We start from the raw sequence: 7,200 nt of genomic DNA, 5'->3' as shown, positions 1-7,200 counted from the left end.
TAAATAGATAATATTACATTATAGCACTTTGCCCGTTCTGAGTACACTTCTTGTAATGTGCATATTGTCCCACACGGTGGCAGTGCTGGACCATATTTTAAACTCAGCTCTCTTTGAACGTAGAAAAAGTGAAGGATGAGATTGGCTACTCCACCGTATGAATATTATTGTGTTTTTAAAGAGCGATTATTGTGAAGAAAATGCTTTTATCTTTTCATGGAGAGAAAAAAGGCACTAACACCCACGAATAGTCTTTTTTTTCATTTTTATTTACCGTAGTCCTTTTCAGCTATAGTGCAAAGAGGTAACGACACACTCAACCATATTACAGGAAACACATGAAGCTGTTTGGATTGAATTTGCAATCAATAGCAATTTCTGCAGAGACGTTACTCAAACCAAAGTGACGCTTAATCTCAATCTTGCATTTGTGAACTACTGAATAAGCAGCTCTCGCCAGGGTAGGACTGCTGAGTGTGGTCATGTGCAGACTTTACACTTGTAGTTTACTGCAGCGTGACGGACTCCACCAATGGGCCAATGCTATTCTCGGGCCTAATCAGTCGACCTTTATACCGTCGTAATGCCTATTTTTTGCAGCGACAGCAGCATATAAATGATCTACTTGGCACGTGTACAGTACGTACATTCAGCAAACAGTCGAGTGGCATTAAATTACTTTTAGTATCTAGTTGTGGAAGTGAGCATCCCCCCTGGTATAATCAAAGTGGGTGGATTCCATCAAATGATGTGTAAGGAAAAAGAACATCCATCCAATCTGTGTTGACATTGAGCTGCAGTCTTGATGCGCGAAAGCTTTTGACCCAATTTTGAGTAACATTCATTGAAAGTGCTCTGTGTGAGAATTCAAAATGTTGTTTTTTCAATTGCTGTTCACTTAAGTGGCAATTACATTGCGCAAATGCTCATTAAGTGGTTATACTCAAACCATTGCATCAATCTCGGTTGACCTTCAAACTAACAAAAACAATCCCCTTTATTTGTTTTCTACTCCTGAATAAAAGGCACCTGCTTGCTTTTCCTGTCACATTCACACGATTATTCCCAGTCCTTGAACGTCGCAGAAATGAATGTCTCCGAGATGCGCGTAGGAAAATAAAAACGTTTTTTCGAGATGTTTGAAACAATCTGGTGGCGACTCTCATGCAAAATAATTCATCAAGTGTAAAAATCTGCAGGAGTGTTGAGTGACTCATCCTGAATTGAATTCCCTCTCTTCTGTACTTGCAGCACTGGGGGCGTTGTTATCCTCAACACTTTGTATATATTCCCCCTGTTGTGAATTTATCATGCAAGATAAAATCTTCAGAAGCTGCTTTGCTTTGGCTTATCTCCTAAATGAAAAAGAAATGTAACTGTGCCAATTGTTATGAATAGGAGCGTGCGTCGATAAGGACCCTGTAATGTTCAGTGTTATTTGAAAGGGGACATATTAGGGGAAAATTGACTTTTAAATTCTTTGTTGTGAAATTCGGGATGAGACTGGAGTGGGAAATCTGCTATCTGTGGGCGGGTAAATAGCTAAATACCTTTGGTGGCCATTAATTTGCAGACTGAAGGTAAGCAGAGCTGCACTGGATTTCGTGCACCTTACCCAGTGGGGGTTGTTGACCGTCGTTCGTCCTCCACTCCAGGACAATCTGTCATAAAAAGTTGTAGTTCACATTTCTACCACTTAAGGGCGCGCTGCAATTTGCCCACTCACTGATCAACGACTAGGCTCACCATCAGTCAAGAGAGGGGGACAGGATCAAAACCACAACGGAAACAAAACTGTGCTGCCTTCAAAATAAATAATCAAACAAAACAGTCATTGGCGTAATTAAATTATATTTGCTGATTCCTAATCTTAAAAATGGTACAATAAGCATTCATATTACCATTAGTATAGTATAACAGAATCATTCATCCCTGGAGGAAATTCATCTCAGGAAAAACAATACAATACACTTTATTAGGTAGTAATATAACAGAAATAGCTTCTGGGTCACAGTATGGAACATGTTAAAGTGTTATTATTTTTCCCCTGACCATAATTCGGCTGGTTATTAAAATAGCGATGATTATACGCCAAAATGTTCAGACGCAACAATATACTTGTAATATTAGATCAGAAAGTACCATGCAGAACCATTGGGGTGGGGGGCACCATCAGATAGCAGGGCATGAGTAATTAGTCATTCTCTAGGTGGTCCAAATACTGCAGGTCAAGAAAACAAGCATGACATTAATAATATGTGAAATCCAAAATTATAAAACAATAAAAATAAGTTATTTTTTATATTCATTACCACTGTATGTATGGAAGAGGATTATGGCCAGTAAAGAAAAGATTTTTGGGATTTTATCGGATTTTGACTTTTTTGTCAGAATTCTGATTTTAATCTCAGAGTTCTGTGGGAAAAAAGTCAGAATCCTGTCTACCAGTTTTTCTTTCCTTGACTGGCCCTAATCCTCTTCCAATGTGCGCTACCCCCAACCCCAAATATGTTCTTATTGTGAAAAGCCCTTTCCGGAAGTACAATCCTACCCTTCCTTCGTATTTTTTGACACCGGCAGATCGTCACAGTCCAGCCTTGCAGCTCATACTCTTTACCCCAGTGTGTCAGTAACTCTCTCGGCCGCCTCTCCAGATTGCACTCATTGTTCCCCCCCTTGCATCCACAGAGTTCGTCTGCAGCCTCGTCAGTCTCGATCGGATGCTTCTGGAAGTCAGGATTGCACGTCCAGGTAAGGACCGCGTTTCTTTCTGTCTATGTAGCGGTCCGTAAAGCCCCCCCCCCCCCCCCCCCCCCTCCCCTCAACACACACACACCCGTTAACCTCCAGCACGCGACATCACCGGCCTGTTGCCTGCGTCGTCTGCCGCGATCGGTGCGCGATCGGCGGTGGCCCAAGCAGCTCTCTGCTCGATCGCGTTATTTTTGCTCTAATCTCCGGAAGGATGTTGCGCTCCGACCCGTGTACGTGCTTCCCCATTCACCGCTCCCATTGTCGCTTGTTCCTGTCAGTAAGGCGGCGAAGAGCAGCAGGTAAACAAACCCGGTGCAGCTGCTGAACTGTCATGGTTTGTTTGCATGCAGCCTTCCGTTTTGATTTGCAGCATGAGTTGAAGCTAAATGCTGCTACGAGTCGTTTAGCGTAGAAGCTAACTGTCAGTCTCGTGTTGTTGGCGGTCCATATGTGTGACCTCCACCCACGCACTGCAATGCAACTGGGTGCACCCCCCCCCCCCGCGCACATTTTGGTTGTTGCCTCTATTGTGGATGCGTTGCTGCTGCATGTTGCATGAGCTCATCATCCAGGTCAGGCGTGCGTTTGTTGTCAAGTGGAGGTGTGGTTGTGATCCTCTGATATAAACATTGCAATATCGCACCGTGACTATTCTTGATTATTGATTGTTTTCATCGTCATTCAACTTATACATTCGGGTAAAAGTGGCTGTCAAATGTTCTTGTTTGTGCCCAAAACATGCTGGAGGTTCTTGCGAGTTCTCAACTGGTCAACCTTCATAATCACATTATGCACGGTTGACGAAGGGAAACGAAGGTCTTTAGACATGGCTTTATACACTTTGGTGATGTTTTGAATAACATTCTTAGAGTATAAATATGTTAATAATGAATAAAAAATACTGCAGGACCGATTGTACTCTCATGTGAATTGATGCCATTGCGGTAGAAAGTCGACACCCATGGAAAGCAATGCATCATTAATGTTATGTAATAAAGTCCACCACGATAACGTGACTGATTGAGTTAGCGGCCCGAATCTATTCATGAATAAGTAAACAGTCGCACATATTGCCAGGGCTGGGCAGATGCATCTCAACTCATCTGCATTATTTCCCCACAAAGCAAAGATTGTTATCATCCTTCACCTTTGGCGAGTTCACAGGAATGTCTGCTGCAAGTTGTGTACTTTTCCACAAGGCTCTTGAGTTCTCTCCTCCTCCGCCCTTCATCTGAGCCTCCACCTTCCGTAACGTGTCTGTCTTCATTTTTGACTAATGACTTCATTAAACTTATTAGTCCTACTTTGCCGGCGAGGTCAGATATCAAGCACGGCGAGTCAAACTGGGCGGTGACTCGTCAGACAGTTTTATCTGCATGAAACAGGGTGCCTATTAGTGGCGCGAGCATAAGCCAATCCCGTGTTTAGTTGGCTGCCGCAATCCTCCGCTGAGTGGAATTTTATTTAAAATAGCATTTGGATTTGTTTTTCATTTCAATGCCGTCTGCAGCAGCAGCAGCAGCAGCCTGTCACCTGCACAGCAGGCGCCTGTGTTTGCATGAAAAGACATTCTAATTTCAAGCGTCACAGTGTTTTGGCTCAGTGTACTATGTGTGTGTGTAATGCTTGATATTGGCTCCGCTGTGTGTGTGTGTGTGTGTGTTTGAGATAGCTGCTACACCTGGTACCATGTTAGAACGCGGATTTGTTTGGAGAGAGCGCTCCAATCCCTGTTCTCGCGGTTGCTGCAACCTGTCAGAGGTTCTGACTCGGGGAGCCCCTCAAAGAGCGCTCCGTCCCGATGAGGCTCGGCCCGGCACGGAGGCCGTGCGGCCCGCGGTGTGCTTTCAACTTTCAACAGCGAGGGTGTGCTTTTTGTGCAAGTGTGTGTTGGCTTACTGTATGTGTGTTTCAAGAAGAATTGTTGCTGCTGCAGCTGGCAAAGTGGGTCTTCCAACTTTCTGTCCCTCCCTAGTTAAGATGTCCAGAAATACTGCTGGACCGATCAAAAATTAACAGTTATACATTAACTTGGTCCATATACTTCTTTCAAAACTGTAAAAATGCCTTCCATCCACAAATCCCAGGATCTCCAGAACCCATGGTCCATAAAACAACTCTGTCAGCACTATTGATACCGGAACCAGACCTGAGAGGGACCACAGGAGAAATTTTGCTAAAACTCAATTTACCTGACACGAGTGCATCATCTAGTTGCTATTCAGCACACATTGGTCTCCATCCCAAGGCTGGACTGCATCCATCCAGCTATTCTAACACTGGCACATCCATCTCTGTAGCACTCTCAGCACGGGAGTGTCCTGAAAGCACAAACCCACTAGTGGCATCCACGGTTGGGTGCCACATAAAAAATGTGGGGCAAAAAGAAGCAGATGGGGATGAAGGAGAAATCTGGGGGGGAAAAAGAACGAGGTAATAATTGGGACAGCTGCAGAACTTGAGGCACCAAACCGTCGCATCACATGGTTCTCTCCAAATCTCTCTTCCCTTCATGTCCCCACCCTAAAAAAAGAACACATTTAAATGCAAGCAGAGACTCAGATGTTGACCGGTATAATCAGAGTGACGCTGGTCCAAATGGGTCTTGCCCAGTGACACGAAAAAAAACAAGACTGAGCTCGCATGGCACAATTGTTTGTGAATTTTAGTGGCAACGATGTTGATCCCTGAGGTACTACTAATTCATATCTATGACCTCTGTTGAGAGGTCAGTCAGAATTCCAAGTCAGCTCCAATGAGTTGCCCTGAAAGGGATCCGGTATTTCATTTAGCATTAAGCCCTAGTTTATATGGGTGTTTGATTTCCCATCTTGATACCCTCATCAACGATCTGTTTTTATATCAGTTTGTGACTTTTCTGCTTGCCATGGGAGACACTGGGCAAGATTGCAAAGGATTGGCTTGATTGGATTTCAGTGGCTGCCTCACCTGACCCAGCATGGTGCTGAGAAAGATAGCAGGCAAACAATCAGACTGTGAGCACGGCGAATGTAGGGCAAACGCTGCCTTTGTAGCCGGCAGTCGCGAGCATTCACAGAACAGCGCAAAAACTTCATGAATGTCATTTGACAGCTTCACCGTTGCGTAATGCACACACACCAAAAAAAAAAAAAAAAAAAAAAGTCAAATGGAACGCCGTCAGGTTTTAGTCTTTGGTCATTCCAAATGTATTCATGTGCAGTGTTCTGAAGAATAACAAGTGACTAGCATCCGCCGTCCTCCAAGCGTTAACATTTAATTTGATTTTAATAATACATGGGACATTAGTGGCGTAAGCTCAGTTTTCTGCAACTGGCGTGGTATTCATCCCCGCTAAATGATCATCGGATCAAATTGGACGATTTTGAAACTGTGTAACGGGCCCGCACCACCATTTTCGATTTATTGCAAGCAATGCAAAGGAAGGCGGTTTGGTCGAACGTGAGCTCCGATTGACTTGATTGTTAGCTACCGCCCGCAAGCCTTAAATAGCAGCGGCATTATTGCAACATAATTAGCAGTCGCAAAGCAGTCGATTCAATTCCGATTTGATTATCATGATAGATTTGATTCGAGGCAGCATCCCCTTTTGGATAATTGTGGGAATGTCTCCCATTGGACCTCGCAACCTTGTGATATTTCTCGGTACTAGGTGGTCCGTTTACCCTGACAAGTACCTCTCCCCGATCGCATTACTATTGATTGAGCAGTAAACGAAATTTATAGCACTAATAAAGCAAGCTTTGCTCAAAGATATTGCATTCTGTAACGCCAGAAATATCAATACGCACGGTGAGCTTATGGGCCGAGTTCCGATTTGTCTGAACGTCTCCATACACGATGATTTGTTAACACACGTTGCTGTCATGTTTGTTGACGATTCCATCAACTTTACTTCTCTTTTTAAAATTGCAGACCTAAATGAGTCTGTGTTGCCGGAGCAACCGTAGCATCGCTGGTAAAAGAGAGCTCCGTTGGTTGGACCCCAAAAGGCCGTCCGGTAAGTGTCCTTTTTTTTTTTTTTTTTTTTTTTTTAAGAGGTTCGATGGTGTTTTACAGTCGGGCGAGATTTGGAAAGCAAAAAGCCACTTTACTCGTAAGTCACTCTGAGTTGACTTTAGGATATCGGCGTGTTTCCTTTGCGCGTCTGAGTAGCGCGGTGGTTTTTTTGCGCGTGACCTTTAGTCCCCTATTCAGTATCCGTATGAGTGGCAGCCTTGGCATTTACCTATGGCAAAGTCCTTGGCAAAGCAGCAGGGGAGCCGTTCGCAGCAGGCGTAGCTGTCATGTCGCCGCATGAGTGTCCCGTCACATGATGTCACCTCCTCCCTCGTGCATATTTTTTTCTTTTTCTTATTGTCATTTTTTTGTGTGCAATGTGGAGATTGGATGAAATCAATCCAATCGGGTGTCATCTAATTATCAAGATTAGAAATGCACGACGCG

General features: G+C 44.0%; 1 protein-coding gene across 1 annotated transcript in view; it reads left to right on the top strand.

The window, feature by feature from the left end:
• Positions 1–2,565: 2,565 nt before the first annotated feature.
• Positions 2,566–7,200, top strand: part of fut8b (fucosyltransferase 8b (alpha (1,6) fucosyltransferase)) — a 46,453-nt gene continuing 41,818 nt past the window's right edge. The window contains exons 1-2 of the mRNA XM_037244256.1: positions 2,566–2,751; positions 6,670–6,754. The gene's annotated coding sequence lies outside the window, so the exon portion shown is untranslated. The remainder of the gene's footprint in view (positions 2,752–6,669; positions 6,755–7,200) is intronic.

This window comes from Syngnathus acus, chromosome 24 (genome assembly GCF_901709675.1).
Source record: "Syngnathus acus chromosome 24, fSynAcu1.2, whole genome shotgun sequence".
In the NCBI taxonomy this organism is placed as follows: Eukaryota; Metazoa; Chordata; class Actinopteri; order Syngnathiformes; family Syngnathidae; genus Syngnathus; species Syngnathus acus.
The sequence above is the reverse complement of the archived record's forward strand: the minus strand, read 5'-3'. Positions and strand labels throughout refer to the sequence as shown.